Here is an 18,784-nt window from a genome sequence, read left to right on the forward strand (position 1 = left end):
ATATAGTCTCAGGGTGGCCTCGAACTCGTGGTGATCCTCCTACCTCTGCCTCTCGAGTACTGGGATTAAAGGCGTGCACCACCACACCCGGCAAGGGTCAACTTTTTACAGACAGTGCCCTCTGAATGCTCATCATTGTCTGCTCCAAGCAAGTGCCAATTGCTCTTCTATGACTAAGAAAATAGTAAAAAAGTAATGTTAGTAATATCAAATACAACATGAAAAGATCTCATGACTTCTATGATTTTTTTGAGGCAGGGTCTCCCTGAAGCCCAGGTTGATTAGGAACTACTCCACCCAGCTATCTACTGCCATTTTTAAAATATTTTATTTACTTATTTGAGGGAGTGAGTGAGAGAATGGAGAAGAGGGAAAGAGAGAGAGAGAGAGAGAGAGAGAGAGAGAGAGAGAGAGAGAATGAAAATAGTCACACTAGGGCCTCCAGCACATGTGCCACCATGTGTGTTTGGCCTATGTGGGCACTGAGGAATCGAACCTGGGTCCCTAAGCTTCACAAGCAAGCACCTCAACCACTAAATCATCTCTCCATCCCTCTACTGTCATTTTGTTTTAATATTTTATTTTTATTTATTTATTTGACAGAGATAAAGAGGGAGAGAGAGAAGAGAAAGAGAGAGAATGGGCAAGCCAGGGCCTCCAGCCACTGCAAACAAACTCCAGACGCATGAGCCACCTTGTGCATCTGGCTAACGTGGGTCCTGGGGAATTGAACCTGGGTCCTTTGGCTTTGCAGGCAAACACCTTAACTGCTAAGCCATCCCTCCAGCCCTCTACTGTCATTTTATTTTGTTTTGTTTTTCGAAGTAGGGTCTTGCTGTAGCCCAGACTGGCCTGAAATTCACTATGTAGTCTCAGGGTGGCCTCGAACTCACAGCGATCCTCCTACCTCTGCCTCCCGAGTGTTGGGATTAAAGGCCTGTGCCACTACACCCGGCCCTCTACTCTCATTTTTAATGATCTGTCTTACCTCCACATCATGGGATGTTGTTTCTACGTCAGAGCCCTTGTAACAACTACCCAACCCTGGCAGTCTCTGTGGGCCAGCTTGTGCTTTTGTCCTTTCTCAGGTCTAAGGGGTACAATCTAGCCTGCCATTTCTACTACCAGATCCAGCTCCCAGGTTCCAATAGGCTCCGGGCCAGGACTATGGCCCTCAACTTCCTGTTAGCCATACCTGGATGTGGGAAGGGCCACAGTCTGGGTAAAAAAAAAAAAAAAAAGTGGGCTTAGCAGTTAAGGGCTTGCCTGTGAAGCCTAAGGACCCCGGTTCGAGGCTCGGTTTCCCAGGTCCCACGTTAGCCAGATGCACAAGGGGGCGCACACATCTGGAGTTCGTTTGCAGAGGCTGGAAGGCCTGGCGTGCCCATTCTCTCTCTCTCCCTCTATCTGTCTTTCTCTCTGTGTCTGTCGCTCTCAAATAAATAAATAAAAAAATTTTAAAAAAATGTATCTACTATCCCAGTATACTTTCTTGCAGCGAACAAATCTACATGTAACACTCTTAGGGGATAACTGCCCACCCCAAGGACAAACTTTTTCACCTGCACTGTTTTTTTTTTATCATTTATGTCTTTAAAGCCTTCCAGAAGTTCACAAGTATAACATTTGGCTTTTTGTTAATGTTTTTCTCTAGAAACTCTGGCTCAACACAAATCTTGTCACATCTGCCTTTGAGTGGCCTGAATAGAACCCTTTGTTACCATCCTTCTTTCATCTCCTCTTGATTGCTTTAGCTCTTTAGAAACCCAATTTACAAGCTAGTCTAAATAATTTAGATTTGCCAGGGCCTGTACTACCTTGTAAAGGTCTAATCCTACTATGGGGCTCAGCAAAGTCATTAAAGCCCCATATAAGTTCTAATGTCCCTGCTGAATCATTACTTTTCTGTGAATAAAATCCTATCTGGTCCAGTGAACTTTGAAACACTGCCTTTCTAATGTCTAGTTCCCTTGGTGGTGACTGTCCTTCCTCTATTGTCCTCCAGTTTCTGATATTCATGGGGGACCTCAGCTAGCAATAATCGAATGTCCCTAATGGCTTGGATGAGCCAGTCTATCAAGAGCTATTTTCCCTCATATTGCCCCAGATTATGCAGCCCTTGTCTTAAGGAAGAATGGGTGGTTATTCAGTTTATCCGCTTCTGTGACATTCAGACTGCTCCCATGTGTCTCCATGTTCAACAGTTTCACAAGCCAGGCCATGAGAAGCTTTTTCATCTCTTGGTTTAAAGTCTTTTCCAATTCAAGCAATACAGATGTGAGTATCCCATGGTTATTATAGCCCCATGTACCAGGCTGTTATTAAAACCCCTGACTAAATCCTGAATTTTCCTTTCCTGTGTATTGGGAATTGGACCTGAAAGGCCATTATTATTATTATTATTATTTACCTCATTTCCTTTCTCTTAATTGTCCATTTCTTTCTCATAGGCTCAAGGTTTATTTATTTATTTTTTAAATTTTATTTTATTTATTTATTTATTTATTTGTCAAAGAGAGAGGGGGGGAGAGAATGGGCATACCAGGGCCTCCAGCCACTGCAAACAAACTCCAATGTGTGCTCCCTTGTGCATCTGGCTAATGTGGGACCTGGGGAACCGAGCCTCGAACTGGGATCCTTAGGCTTCACAGGCAAGCGCTTAACCGCTAAGCCATCTCTCCAGCCCCTGTTTTGTTTTTTTTTTTTTTAATCCAAGGAGGACTCTTTATAAGAGATCTAACTTGTACTCTTTCCCTTGCATTCTGTCAGCTATAACTAATGGAAAGCTAACACCTCCATCACATTCTCTCCTTTTTTCTACGTTTTTTTCTGCCAAATTAAAGGGTAATGTGACAGATAGCCTCCACATGTACTTTTCTCATAGTAGTGTCTCCCTTACAAGGTAAGTTATTCTAGATAGACAACTGAGCCTCAGGAATTTATTGTCTGTTCCTGCTAAGCTCTTACTATAGGCCATAACTCACTTTCCCTAGAATATGTACTTTCAAAAAATGCAAGTCATAAATTCTTTCTCTCTCTTTTTGTTATCTCCTTTGTTATCTTCTAAAACCTATGAATGTCTTTCTCAAGAAACTGAGAACCATCCCATTGAATTGTAATCATTAAGAAATATAGAGCCAGTGCTGCCCATACTCTGTGGGAGGATAAGTTAACTGATTAGCACTAGTGAGCAAACACAGATACCCTAATTATATTGATCAGATCTGTCTTTACTTTTAACACAACCTGCCTCATTTTTCAGTGATGTTGAGCTCTGTTCATCTGAAGTCTCTCTCTTCTGCAGTGGTAGACTGAATAAAATCTGTCTTTCAACCTTGATAAACTGTCTGGATATGTTTTCCTTTAACACAACGAACTAAGAAGATCAAAATTATACATCATAGCTAAGTCATGGAATCTGGGCTGGAGGAATGGCTTAGCAGGTTAGAACACTTGCAGAATAAGTGTGAGGACCAGACTTCAGTCATCAGTGCCCACATAAAAAGTTGGACATGGCCCCAAACAATAAGCCCATCTAGTGCTGGAAGGTGCTACATGAGCTGCTGGGGGAAAGTGGCCAACAACTGTCCAAGCAACTCAAAGTCTAAGCCACTCAGAAGCAAACAACCTGAAGTGATGCTCACACAGTGCAATAGTGACACACAGCCATGGTGGGTATCCGACTGCTCTTGGATTGGCTAACAGATCTGCTCAGTGGAGAGGAAACCATACCTGGAACTGGGAAACAAGTCAGAATCATATCCAGATAATGATTCTGTTTTCCACCGTCAAGTTTCCACTAACCTTAGACTATAAGAGGGTCTTTTAATTCTAAATTAATAATGATTATCCAATTTAACCAGTGCTGACTTCATTCTCCATTGGAGAACCTGCTTCTCCTTTTCAGACTGGAGCTGGACCTGAGGAAATAAACGATCCAGTACACCCCATCTTGGCCCCAGCTGAAACCACAGTGGAATTGGGGAAATGAAGAAGAAAGCTGCTTTCTTAGCAAATCTGATATCAGCACAAGGGTGGTAGAGATAGATACTGGGGACACTCAACACCTACGAAACCAGAGATCCAGAGGCTTCTAAGTGCCCATCACTGAGGTAGACTTAAAGTGCTCCCAGCATGGTTCAGGGAATTTTGCAGAAGAGGGGGCAGAAAGATTGTTAGAGCCACAAATTGGGAGATTTTGCACAGACATGCCCCCCCATAATGCATGACCCACATTTCCAATGGGGTTGACCTGAATCTCCAACGAGGAAGGCCTTTTCAGAAAAGGGGCAGGGAGGAGGGAAATGATGGTACAAACATGTGTTGTTTACATACAAAATATGTCCATGTCTAATAAAATATGTTGTTTAAATAAAAAAAGTTGAATATGGTCACACATGCCTGTTGCCCCAGTCTGGAGAGGAACAGACACAGAAGTATCACTTGGATCTGTGGACCAGCCAACCTGATTAAAACATGGTGAGCTACGGGTTAAGTCAGATATTCTCAAGGAAATAAAGTGGAAGAGTGATAGAGGAAGGAAACCGATGTTCAACTCTGTCCTCTACACAAGGCATGCACATTTGCACAGCACCACAATTTTTTTTTGTTTTGTTTTTCGAGGTAGGGTCTCACTCTTGCCCAGGCTGACCTGGAATTAACTATGTAGTCTTAGGGTGGCCTCGAACTCACAGTGATCCACCTACCACTGCCTCCCAAATTCTGGGATTAAAGACATGAGCCAGCATTATCAGCTTCAAAACCATTTTTTTTTTTGTTTTGTTTTTTTGGTTTTCAAGGTAGGGTTTCACTCTAGCTCAGGCTGACCTGGAATTCACTATGTAGACTCCGGATGGCCTCGAACTCATGGCGATCATCCTCCCGCTGCCTCCTTAGTGCTGGAATTAAAGGCATGCACCACCACGCCCGGCCCTTCACCACCATTTTTAACTCTACTTTAATTTATATGTAAGAAGAGAGATAGTGTGTATGATATACACATGGAGAATTGGCACACTAGGGCATCCTGTCACTGCAAACAAACCTCAGACACATGCACCATTTTGTGCATCTGGCTTTACCTGGTAACTGGGAATTAAATTTGGACCATCAGGCTTTGCAAGCAGTCGTCTTTAACCACTGAGTCATCTCTCCAGCCCCAAATAAAATAAAAGTATTTTATTTTGTTTTTTTTAAAGAATTTTTATTTATTAATTAGAGATAGACAGAGGGAGAAGGAGAGAGTGAGAATGGGCATGCCAGGGCCTCTTGCCACTGCAAACGAACTCCAGATGCTTGCACCACCATATACATCTGGCTTACGTGGGATGTGGAGAATTGAACCTGGGTCCTTAGGCTTCACAGGCATGTGCCTTAATCAGTAAGCCATCTCTGTAACTGTTTTTCACTTATTTTAAAGCAGAAAGTGACAGAGAAAGGAGACAGAAAGAGACAGAGTAACACAGAGAAAGAATGGGCATGCCAGGGCTTCTAACCATTGCAAATGAACTCTAGATGCATAAGCCACTTTGTGCATCTGGCTTATGTGGGTATTGGGGACTTGAACCCAGGTCGTTAAACTTTGCAGGCAAGCACCTTAGCCGCTGAGCATCTCTCCAGCCCATTATATATATATATAAGCAAAGAGAGACAGAGAGGAGAGAGAAGGACAAATGCCAAAAAATATTTTTAAATATTTAATTTTAATCTCTTTATTTTGAGAGAAGGAAAGAGGCAGAAGGGGGGAAGAGGGGGGATGGGCATGCCAGGCTTCCAGCCACTGCAAAGGAACTTCAGATTCATGTGCTTCCTTGTGCATCTGGCTTACGTGGGTCCTGAGGAATCAAACTGAGGTCTTTTTGCTTTGCAGGCAAGTGCCTTAACTACTAAGCCATTTCTCCAGCCCCCCCCCCCGAAATATTTTTAAAGACACGAAATCTCTGAGTAATAGGAATGTTATATAGCTTTTCCTCTAAATTGAAATATTCACTCTTGGAGGTAGCAGGGGGAGCTTATGAGATGCAGGAAGTAATAAACCTTAGAAGGTTTGGGAAGCTCAGAAAAATTACAAGATTCACAAGGCCCCTCCAGAGTTTCTCTAGCAGCCTAGTTATTTACAAGGTGTGTAGAGAGCATCTAGGATCTGAGATGCACCTTTTGTGAGTCATCATCACCTATGCTGGAGTGGGCTTTTCAATGATGCAGTTGCCTTTGATTCCTCTGTGTTCTTGTAAGTAACTCCATACCTATGTTACTCACCTACATACCTTAATAAAATAGTTGATTCACTCAAGCTTGACTTGGGTAGAATTATTTGTCTAGTCAATCATCAGTGTCCTGTCTTGGGTGAAGAAATATTTGTTTTACATATCTCCAGGAAGTCACCCAATACAATTGGCACCTGAATAGGAATTGAAAGAAGCAAAGATGTGTTGGTGAAGAATGAGTGCCTGGCCTCTACAATGGGTGATGGGATATGCAAGTTTTCTCTGAAATTAAAGGCTGATGTGAGGTCCCCATGAATATCAGAGATATTTGATTTGTCTGAGGGTGCAGGGTCTGCATAGTCAATCCCTGTGGTATGGAATGGGATGTGTCCTTTCTGTAATAGCAGTTGCATGCCCTGTGCATTAGGTGACAAGACATGCAACTAAGTTTGAGCTATTTGGGAGTGGATCCTTGAGTAGAAAAGAAGGAGAGTGTCATGATGGCTCAACATGGCATGACGTGGGAAGTCTCTTTAATAAAAAGGGCCACCTCAAATATATGAGGATCTCTTCTAAACAATGCCTGAGTTAGATAATATATTACAGTCCTTATTATAGATTGCATGTATAGGACAAGGATCATAAGCAGGCTCTGGCAGCTATTGTAAGACTACTATCTCTCACCAGGTAAAAAAATCAATTCAAGGGCTGGAGAGAATGCTTAGTGGTTAAGCGCTTGCCTGAGAAGCCTAAGCACCCCGGTTCGAGGCTCGATGCCCCAGGACCCACGTTAGCCAGAGGCATAAGGGGGCGAACGCATCTGCAGTTCGTTTGCAGTGGCTAGAAGCCCTGGAGCGCCCATTCTCTCTCTCTCTGCCTCTTTCTCTGTCTGTTGCTCTCAAATAAATAAATAAAAATAATAAACCAAAAAATCAATTCAAAATGAATTAACTAGCCAGGCATGGTGGTGCATGCCTTTAATCCCAGCATTCCAGAGGGACAGATAGGAGGACTGATCACTGTGAGTTCCAGGCCAGCCTGAGAGTACATAATGAATACCAGGTCAGCCCGCCTCAAGAAACCAAAAAAGAAAGAAACTCATATTGAATTAAAAAGCTAAGTGTAAGCTGAAACAGTGAATGGTTAGAATATAAGAGTATAAATGTTTCAGGACACTAGAATTTGTAAGAATTATTTTTGGCCAAGGCACTTAAAACAAAGGAAACAAAAGCCAAGAATAGACATACTGCCCTACACTCTACCATAAAGGAAAGGAGTGAGAGAGTAAGAGGCAATCTACATAATGGGAGGAAATACTCGTAATTGTATAGCTAACAAGGGTCTAGTATAACATGCATATAATGTATTTTAATTATTATCCTTTCGTGGTACTTTCTTTTGTCCTCCTCTCCCATCTCTGTTCCACAGAACCCCTTCTCCTTTCCAGCTAGTCTCTCTTCTACTTGAAGTCTTTTTTGCCCTCTTCTATCATCCATGATGAAATATGAATGGGCCCAATATGTGCAGGCGTGTGCTTGTAACCGCAGCTGCTGTCAGGTTATGAATACAACGGCTACATCATGCCTGGAACATATTTCTTTTCATCCTCTGGCTCTTATATTCTTATATCTCCTTCCACAATATTCCCTGAAGCTTGGAGGGCATGATAGAGATGTCTCATTTAGTGCTGAACACTCAACAGTCACTTATTCTCGGCCTTTTGACAAGTTTTGAGTCTCCAAAGGGGAAACTTTTTAAAATAAACACGAAGTTGGACCTCCTATACATGGCTCTTCTCTGTCAAATAAGAAGCAAAGGAAGAAATATTTATATATTCTCCCAGTGCAGAACATATATCCTGAGGTTTATTTTTTATTTTTTTTTAAGCCAGCTTGATATCTTTCAGGTCAGAAGAGAACCTCCAGGATTTGTGCCTGGAAAATTTCTTGCTAAATCTTCAAATGCCAAGGAGAGAATTATAGATGATTAGAGCACTTTCCCATGGCACTGCAATCCTGTCATCCTGGAGCCTAACCAGGAACAGACAAGGGCAAACTTTGAATGTGAAACCCATAATGAAAGTGAAGGAAAGACTCAAGTCAGATGTGGTTCAGTCATAGGTCATAGTATATATGACACCCCTTCTTTCTCTTCAGTTGACAAGGCTCTCAAAATGGCTTCTACTGAGTTTGGTGGATAGAAGGAAGGGAGGGATATTCAAATAAACTGTATTAATGAGTAAATATGTATGAATAGCGTGCACTTAGTTTATCCATTAAGAGACAAATAAAGAAGGGGTGGGATGATAGGTCAGTGAATAAAACATTCACTACTGAAGTTGGAGCTCCTGAGTTCAATCCCAGACCACATGTAAAAAAAAGCAGGAAGCAATGGTGGACACACACACACACACACACACACACACACACACACGCACACATGTACAAAAAAATGATGGTGGGCTGGAGAGATAACTTAGTGCCTAAACTACTTGCCTACAAAGCCAAAGGACCAGGGTTCAGTTCTCCAGGACCCACATAAGCCAGATGTATAAGAGGGTGCATGCACATGGAGTTCCTTTGCAGTGGCCAAAAGCCCTGGCACACACATCCTGTCTCCATTCTCTCTCTCTCTCTTTCTCTGTCTCTACCTGCTTATTTCTCTCTCACTCTCAAATAAATGAAAGTTTAAACAATTAAAAAAGAGGGAGACAAATAAAGAGATGGTAAAAGTCAATCAGCTGGTCATGGTGCCACAAACCTGTAATATTGGTCCTGGGGAGGCCAGCCTATGCTTCACAGTGGTCAGTCCAGTCTTTGTGAGATTTTGTCTCAAAGAACTATCATGATGAACAACAATGAAACCAAATCCTATATCATTTCCCCTATCATCATCTATCACCTCTATTCTCTTTTTGTCTCTCTCCCTCTTATTCTCTTCCCTTTTATCTTTATCTTTCTCTTAGATTTTTTTTTTTTGAGACTAGTACTCACTATGTAGTCCAGGCTGTCCTGGAACTCACTATGTTTCCTAGGGTACTAGTGATCCTCATGCCTGTTGTGCCTGTGCCTTCCAAATTGCTGGGGAAAATTACAGACACACACTGCCATTCCCAAGCTAGTTCTGTTTTCTACTCAAACATCTCTTCCACACAGACTTGTGACTGATGGTACAAAGGTACAAATCAACGCTGTAAATATGCTTTCAGTTTTCATTTGGTTTGAAAAAGCTTTTAATGCAAATGAGACCTGTATTTCTGTTCTTTTCTTTTGTTTTTTTGAGGTAGGGTCTGGGTGGCCTCAAACTCCTGGTGATCCTCCTACCTCTCTGCCTCCTGAGTGCTGGGATTAAAGGCATGTACCACCATACTCTGCTGAGACCTGTATTTCTAATGCCATTCTTTAAAAAAAAAAAAGTATTTTTTAAGCAGTGATTTTTGTTTATGAGAGAGAAGAGGGAGAGGTTAGAATGGGTGCACAGGCCCTACAGACTCTGCAAATGAGCTCCAGATGCAAGAGCATCTACCTGGTTTACATGGGTCCTGGATAATCAAACCTGGGTCCTTTGGCTTTGCAAATAAGTGGCTTACCCCCCAATCCATCTATGCAGCCATTATTTATTTATTTGGGACAGATAGATGATAGATAGATAGATAGGTAGGTAGATAGACAGAAAGAAAGAGAAATAGGCAATAGAGAGTAAGAATGGGTGTTCCTGGGCATCTAGCCATTACAAAGGACCCCCAGAGACATGCACTACCTTGTGCATCTGGCTTACTTGGGTCCTGGGGAATCAAACCTGGTCCTTTGGTACTGCAGGCAAATGCCTTATTGGCTAATTTCTCCTCATTTTTCTCAATAGAGAAAGAGAATGAAATAAACTATCACCACTCATGAAATTATAATCTGCTTGTTAGTCCTGCTGAGTATCTTTTAGACTTGGATTTAATCTACTTAATTTAGTTTAGGTGATGATAACGTGACTATTGGTATGTTGGACAGTGATGTCAATTATTATTAGATGTAATTCATTAATTGTGGACCAATACAATTGGGAGTGCTGCTTCTTTTTCCCCTGAGTTGTTTTCCAACCAGGAAAATACATGACGTCATTCAGAACATCTTCCCGAAAGTACACACACACACATACGCCCAAACACAAGATGGTAATTCTGAACATCACTGCTGCATAATTATGTTTGTCAAGTATTTATTTTATTTTATGTCTGTATTGTATACATCTGCCCTTTCCTATGAGTGTTTGAAGGAATGGAAGGAGAAACTAAATGACTTTTAAAAGTCATAAACATTCCCATTTCCCCCTTTAAATGTCAGGAAACAGAAGTTAAAGTTAAATGGAAATTCCTCCACATTCAAAGGCTTAAATAGACAGCTAAGGTTTTGTTCTATTGCCTGTGGTAAGAAATGACAGCTGTTTTTGAGAGGCAGGTTTGGTTTGGTTAGGGCTATTTCTCATTAGGATCCTCCCCTATAATTGTAAGATTTCTCTCTTGTCATTTCCCAGAATATTTGTTTAATATCATTTATCTGACACTGGCTCTGGGCTTCTAAAAATAATTACTGTTTCCTATATATGGATCACCTACACTGCGAACCTGTAAGGCAGGTTCTCTCTCTCTCTCTCTCTCTCTCTCTCTCTCTCTCTCTCTCTCTCTCTCTCTCTCTCTCTCTCTCTTTCTCCCTCTCTCCCTCTCCCTCTCCCTCTCCCTCTCCCTCTCCCTCTCTCTCTCTCTCTCTCTCTCTCTCTCTCTCTCTCTCTCTCTCTCTCGTATCTGCTACATATTGGGCACACAGTTGGGGATCAAGAAATGAATATTAGTTTTGAAATTATAACAGGAAATATGAATCAAAAGACATGGAGACATGGGATGTATAATAATATAACAATTAGTCTTAGTGGGAAGTATTCTAGAGCAATAAATGTAACACCATAGAGTCTGAGAATCACCTGTGGACTCATTAGAGCAAGATATTTAGGTGCCATGTCAGAGTTTCCTAACTTTTCAGGTGTGGGGTGGGGCCTAAATATTTTCCTGATTACTAGGTTTCACATGCATGTTCTTCTCATTTAGCTTTATGAAATTGGCCCTATTTTATTTTTTTTTTAATTAACTCATTTGATACAATGCTTCACTGTTTCTGAGAAGTTCTCAAACTTCTATCTGGGAATATAGGAAAGTATCAGAAAACTGAACACTACTTTTATTCTTTTTTGTGTGATAGGCTCTAATTCTAGCCTATGCTGGCCTTGAACTCATGGTCATCCTAATACTTTAACTTCCTTGATGTTAGGATGAGCCTTACTTCAATTGATTTTTATTTTTATATTAATTAATTAATTACAAAGAGAGAAAGGAAGAGGGGAGTGCCAGGACTGCAAACTCCAGACACATGCCCCACTTCACGCATTTGGCTTCACTGGGACATTGAACCCAGACAGGTAATCTTTGCCAATAAGAGACGTTAACTGCTGAGCCATCTCCCCAGCTCCTTGCTTTTATTTATTAATTATTATTATTATTATTATTATTATTACAAGGGAGGGTCTCACTTTACCAAGGCTGATCTGGAACTCACCCTGAAGTCCCAAGCTGGCCCTAAAAACTCATTGTTTCCAACCTCTGCCTCCCCAGTGTTTGGATTAAAGGTGTGTGGAACCATGCATGGCTTGTTTTTACTTATTTATTTTTAAAAATATCACATTAATTTATTTTAAAGGATCAAAGATTTTATTTATTTATTTATTTATTTATTTATTTATTTATTTATTTATTTATTTGAGAGTGACAGACACAGAGAGAAAGACAGATAGAGGGAGAGAGAGAGAATGGGCGCGCCAGGGCTTCCAGCCTCTGCAAACGAACTCCAGACGCGTGGGCCCCCTTGTGCATCTGGCTAACGTGGGACCTAGGGAACCGAGCCTCGGGGTCCTTAGGCTTCACAGGCAAGCGCTTAACCGCTAAGCCATCTCTCCAGCCCAAGGATCAAAGATTTTTAAATTTAATTTAATTTTTATGTATTTATTTATCTGTGAGAGATGGAGGGAGAAAGAGAGAGAGAGAGAATGGTTATGCCAGGGCCTCCAGCCACTGCAAAGGATCTCCAGATGCGTGCGTCCCCTTGTGCATCTGGCTAATGTGGGTCCTGGGGAGTCAAACCTGGGTCTTTTGACTTTGAAGGCAAATGCCTTAACCACTAAGCCATCTTTGAAGCCCAACTTATTATTTATCCATTATTCTATCAAATAGATAGAAGGGGGCACAATTGATGAGCGTGAGGGTAGGAATGGGAAAGGCAAAGGAAAACAAGATTTGTTTGAAAGTACCATTATGATATCTAATTCTTTGTATGCTAATAAAGAAAAGAAACCCTCTCTTCTGGGTTACTATAGTTGACTATAGTTTGTCACTTTAGTGTCTAATAAATGTTGCAATTCGTTTTTTTTTTTTTTTTTCTAATAGATGTCACTCTAATCCGAAAAGGACGTTTTCTCCTTGACGGTGCTTGGGATTAAACCCATGGTGTACTGTGTGCTAAGCAAACACACTACCACTGAAGCGGCCTCACTGACCACGTGGCCGCCACTTTGTGACTAGGTAGCTAGCTAGCGGCAAGCTGACTGGAAGATGGTTGGGCGGGTGGATGGGGGGCGCTTATGTTGCTTGCAGTGGGGGGGGGCACATGTTGACGCATCCATGAATACAGCCCTTTTTGTGTTCTAGTGTGGAGACTCAGAAGCGAAATTAAAAACATATATACATGATGAGTATGTAGTTGATCTTCTAGCCCCACGTAGTGTTTTAGGTCTGTGTGAAGGAAGCACCGATTATTCCCCCCCCCCCCGCGGCTGGTAAGAATGGTGTAGTCCTGGCGATCCGGGTCTTTTTCCCTCGCGAGGCAGGTGCTGTTCGAAGGCTCGCAGACTCTCACAAGGACGCTTTGGTTAGTGTTCTGTCTCTCCACTCCTCATCTTTCTTTACTTCCCGTTTGTTTGCGTTTCCAATTTGTGGAGAAGTATTGTTTTTTCTTCAAGATCGGAACATCTCCAATATGTGACTTTTCGTTGTAATCTCTGTGGCGTAGTGAAGGTACGAATTGTTCCGCTAGCCACTAACTACCAGAGGGTTTTTTTGGCCTTGCATACTTAAGAGTTACAGGAATATATTTACATATTCTGTGTCAAGGCTGAGGTGTTAGAGGTAAACGGGACTGACAGAACTAGCCTGTGGATCCGAACTTTGTGTCAAACCAACAAACTTGTCCGAACAACGAGCCTTACAAAAAGAGCTTAAATGTAGTATTAATTTGTGGTAAAAGCATTTAAACCTTAATTTTTTCCTCTATGATATAGTGTGTCCTATCCATCAATGAATGTTTTGAACTTTTCTGAGAACCGTAAGCGGGCTCTGGGAGCATGAAGCCTTCCTGACTTCCGTATGACCCCCGTGGGCACCCACCAGGCAATGCCACCTCGGGCCCCCTCCGTTTTAGATAAATTAAAGCAGGCACAAAATTAGCTTGATCCGTGGCTTTGACAGGTGGTGGTGAGCTTGTCAGTCAGGGCGAGACCAGGTACTTGCTTAGCAATCGTGGAACGTAAATCAGGGCTGTGAGGCTTTGTGGCCACTAGGTGTCGCGGCTTTTTGGAACAAAAGGTTTCTTTTAAAGTACAGGAACCTTCAGGAAAAAGCCCATTTTCACAAGGCTTTCCTCACAAGGGATGTGGTGATTTCTCCTGATAGAAGCATTCCCTGTTCCCAGAGCTGAAGTGTCGTATGGATTTATTGGTATTTCTGTCGTCAATATCTGTTTAAATATAGCAAGGCAGGGATTGCCCTGGCAAGGAGAGAAACTACCAACAGCTGAATTACTTAGCCTCTCACTCCTTTCTCTTGTTGATTTTGAGGAATTCTAGTTTTTGCTATATTTGAATCTGACTATTTTAAGAAAAGATTCAAGACCGGGTGTGGTGGCGCACGCCTTTAATCCCAGCACTCGGGAGGCAGATGTAGGAGGATTACTGTGAGTTTGAGGCCACCCTGAGACTACAGAGTGAATTCCAGGTCAGCCTGGGAAACAGTGAGACCCTACCTTGGAAAACCAAAAAAAAAAAAAAGAAAAGAAAAGAAAAAAGAAAAGAAAGAAAGAAAGAAAAGAAAAGAAAAGAAAAGAAAAGACTCAAAAGTGGGGGCTGGGATAGGGAAGGGAGAAAAAGGAGGGTTGCGTGAGAGGACCATGATACTAATATGTTGTGTGTATGTATGGAGGTTGTCACTAAAACATTTTTTAATGCATCTTGGGCTGGAGAAATGATTTAGGTGTTCCGGACTTGCTTGTGAAGCCTAAGGACCCCAGTTGGAGCCTCGACTCCCCAGGACCCACATATTTATTTATTTTATTTATTTGAGAGTGAAAGAAAGAAACAGATAGAGAATGGGCACACCAGAGCCTTCAGCCACTGCAAACAAACTACAGATGCATGTGTAACCTTGTGTATCTTGTTTATGTGTTTTGGAAAATCAAACATGGGTCTTTTGGCTTCGCCCCTTATTTTTCTTAATTTTTTTTTTATTTATTTGAGAGCGACAGACACAGAAAGACAGAGGGATAGAGAGAGAATGGGCGCGCCAGGGCTTCCAGCCTCTGCAAACGAACTCCAGACGCGTGCGCCCCCTTGTGCATCTGGCTAACGTGGGACCTGGGGAACCGAGCCTCGAACCAGGGTCCTTAGGCTTCACAGGCAAGCGCTTAACCGCTATGCCATCTCTCCAGCCCTCTTAAATTTTTTTAATTAGGGTTGGAGAGGTGGCTTAGCACTTAGGGCACTTGCCTGGAAGTCTGAGGACCCATGTTTGACTCTCCAGGTCCCATGTGAGCCAGACAAAGATGAGGCAAGTGCAAGGTTGCACTTATCCACTAGTTGGCGCAAGCATCTGGAGTTTGACTGCTATGGCTGAGGCCCTGGTGCACCAGTTCTCTTTGTCAGTCTCTCTCAAAATAAAAACATAAAAAATATATATATTTGCAAGCAGAGAGAGACAGTAAGAAGCTAAACAGAGAGGATGGGAGCTCCAAGGCCTCCAGCCACTGCAAATGAATTCCAGATACATGTGCCACTTTGTATATCTGGCTTTATGTAGGTACTGGGGAATTGAACTCAGGGCATTAGTCTTTTCAGGGAAATGTCATTACAGCTGAGCTTGCTCTTCACCCACTCATCTTAAGTTTTTATTATCCTTCCTCCCATGCCTTCTTTTCTACCACAATGTCTCCTTAAACTATCTCCTTGCCAGCATTCTGCCATTCTACTTAGATCCCTTTTCTATTCCTTCCCACATAGCCCCTTTGTAGCTTCCTGCTTTCTTTTATTCCAACACACATACAAATATAGACTTATTGTTTGTTTTTTTTTTATGTAGGGTCTCACTCTAGCCCAGGCTGATCTGTACTCACTCTCCAGTTCCAGGTTTATCTCAAACTCCCAGCTATCTACCCCTACCTCTGCCTCCAGAGTTCTGGGATTAAAGGCATGTGCCACCATACCTCGCTAAATCTAGACTTAAAAAAAAATAAAATTTATTTGAAAGAGAGAAAGAGGCAGATAGAAGGAGATTGGGTGGGCCAGGGCATCTGGCTTTATGTGGGTGCTGGATAATTGAACCTAGGTTCTTTGGCTTTGCAGGCAAGTGCCTTAACCGCTTAGCCATTTCTCCAGCACAAATCTAGACTTAAAAAAAAAAAATTGCAGGCGGATAGATGGCTTAGTGGTTAAGCATTTGCCTATGAGGCCCAAGGACCCCAGTTCGAGGCTTGATTCCCCAGGACCCACATTAGCCAGGTGCACAAGGGGGCACAAGCGTCTGGAATTCTTTTGCAGTGGTTGGAGGCCCTGATGCGCCCATTCTTGCACTTTCACCCTCTCTCTCTCTCTCTCTCTCTCTCTCTCTGTCTGCCTCTTTCTCTCTCTGTCTGTCGCTCTCAAATAAATAAATAAAAATGAACAAATAAAAATAAAAAATATATTTGTAAGGGGAGAGAGAGAGAGGGAGTATGGGTGTACCAGGACATCCAGCCTCCGCATGGAAAGTCCAGATTATGTGCCACTTTGTCCATCTGGCTTGATATGGATACTGGAGGAATTTCAAACCCAGACTGGCCTAATAGATCCAATATATATATAGTTTTTCAAGGTAGGGTTTCACTCTAGCCCAGGCTGACTTGGAATTCACTATGGAGTCTCAGGGTAGCCTCAAACTCATGGCAATCCTCCTACCTCTGCCTCCCAAGTGCTGGGATTAAAGGTGTGTGCCACCATGCCCTGTTCCTTCCTTTTTTATTTGTTTTTCAATGTAGGATTTCCCTCTAGCCCAGGCTGACCTGGAATTCCATATGAAGTCTCAGCCTGACCTCATGGAATCCTACCTTTGCCACACTAGTGCTGGGCCTGTGTCTGTTTTTCTTACATAGTTTTACTGTTCCTTAAAGGTGAAGGTAAATTTACATACTAATGAGATGACTATGCTTCTTTATTTTTTACATAAAGAAGCAAATGATAAATTTTGGCTGAATATTTGATACTGTAGGACAAGCTCTGTGGTTTTTTTTTTTATACTGATAATTTGCTACTTTTTTCATTTGTCTCTCTGTATAATGCTTGATATTTCCAAGTACCAGTTTTTTGTTTTGTTTTGTTTTGTTTTGCTTTTGTATTTTTTGGTTAGGGACTTCCTCTATTGAAGGCGGACCTGGAACTCAATTTGTAGGTTCAGGCTGACCTCACAATGATCCTCCTACCTCTGCCTCCCAAGTGCTAGGATTAGATTTTTGTGACACCATGCCCAGCTATTCCAGCTTTTTAAAATTTATTTTTATTTATTTATTTGACATTGAAAGAGGGAGAGATAGAGAATGGTTGTGTCAGGGCCTTCATCCACTGCAAACAAACCCAGATGCAGCCCCTTACACATCTGGCTAACGTGGGTTCTGGGGAATTGAACCTGGAGCCTTTTGCTTTGTAGGCAAACGCCTTAACACCTAAGCTATCCCTGAAGCCCAAATTTATTATTTTAAATATTTTATTTATTAATTTATTTAGGAGTGAGAGCAGAGAGGAGAGTTTGTGAATGGGCTTGCCAGGGTCTCTAGCCCATACAAAGGAACTCAAAGCACATAGGCCACCTTGTATATCTGGCTTTAAGTTGACAAGTGCTTTAACTGGTAAGTCAGGGCATTAGTCTTTGCAGGAAAATGCTTTAACAACTGAGCCAGCTCTTCACCCACCCATCTTAAATTTTAATTATCCTTCCTCCCATGCCTTCTTTTCTACCATAACGTCTCCTTAATCTACCTCCCTGCCAGCATTCTGCCCTTCTCCTTCTATACCTATTATACCCTCCCCTTAAATCCCTTCTCTATTCCTTCCCACATAGCCCCTTTGTAGCTTCCTGCTCTCTTTTATCCCAACATACATACAAATCTAGACTTAATTTTTTATTTTCAATGTATGGTCTCACTCAAGCCCAGGCTGATATGTATTCTCTCTCTAGTCCCAGGTTGGCCTCAAACTCTCAGCAATCCTCCTAGCTTTGCCTCCAGAGTGCTGGTATTAAAGACATGTGCCACCATACCTGGCTAAATCTAAACTGAAAAAAAAAATAAACATTTTTTAAAAATTATTTGAGAGAGGGTGTGAGAGAGGAAGAGGCAGATAGAAAGGGATTAGGTGGGCCAGGGCCTCCAGTCACTGCAAATAAACTCCAGATGCATGTGCCACCATGTGCATTTGGCATTACGTGGGTCCTTGGGAATTGTACCTGGGTCCTTTGGCTTTGCAGGCAAGTGTCTTAACGGCAGAGCCATTTCTCCAACCCAAATCTAGACTTAAAAAATTATTTGTAAGGGGAGAGAGAGAGGGAGTATGGGTACACTAGGACCTCCATCCTCTGCATGGGAAGTCCAGATTATGTGCCACTTTGTCCCTCTGGCTTTACATGGGTACTGGAGGAATTTCAAACTCAGACTAGCCTAACAGATCAAATATATATAGTTTTTTTAAGGTAGGGTTTCACTCTAGCTCAGGCTGACCTGCAATTAACTTTGTGGTCTCAGGGTGGCCTCGAACTCATGGCAATCCTCCTACCTCTGCCTCCCAAGTGCTGGGATTAAAGGCATGTGCCACTGTGCCTCGCTCCTTCCTTTTTTATTTGGTTGTCAGTGTAGGGTCGCCCTTTAGCTCAGGCTGACCTGGAATTCCATATGAAGTCTCAGGCTGGTCTCATGGAATCTTACCTTTGCCACACTAGTGCTGGGCCTGTGTCTATTTTTCTTACATAGTTTTAATATTTATTAAAGGGGAAGGTAAGTTTACATACTAATGAGATGACTATGCTTCTTTATTTTTTACATAAAGAAGCAAATGTTATATCTTGGCTGAATATTTGGTACTGTAGGACAAGCTTTGTGTCTCTTTTATATTAATAACTTGCTGATTTTTTCATTTGTCACTCTGTATAATGCTTGATATTTCCAAGTACCAAATTTTGTTTTTTATTTTTGTAT

This window comes from Jaculus jaculus, chromosome X (genome assembly GCF_020740685.1).
Source record: "Jaculus jaculus isolate mJacJac1 chromosome X, mJacJac1.mat.Y.cur, whole genome shotgun sequence".
In the NCBI taxonomy this organism is placed as follows: domain Eukaryota; kingdom Metazoa; phylum Chordata; class Mammalia; order Rodentia; family Dipodidae; genus Jaculus; species Jaculus jaculus.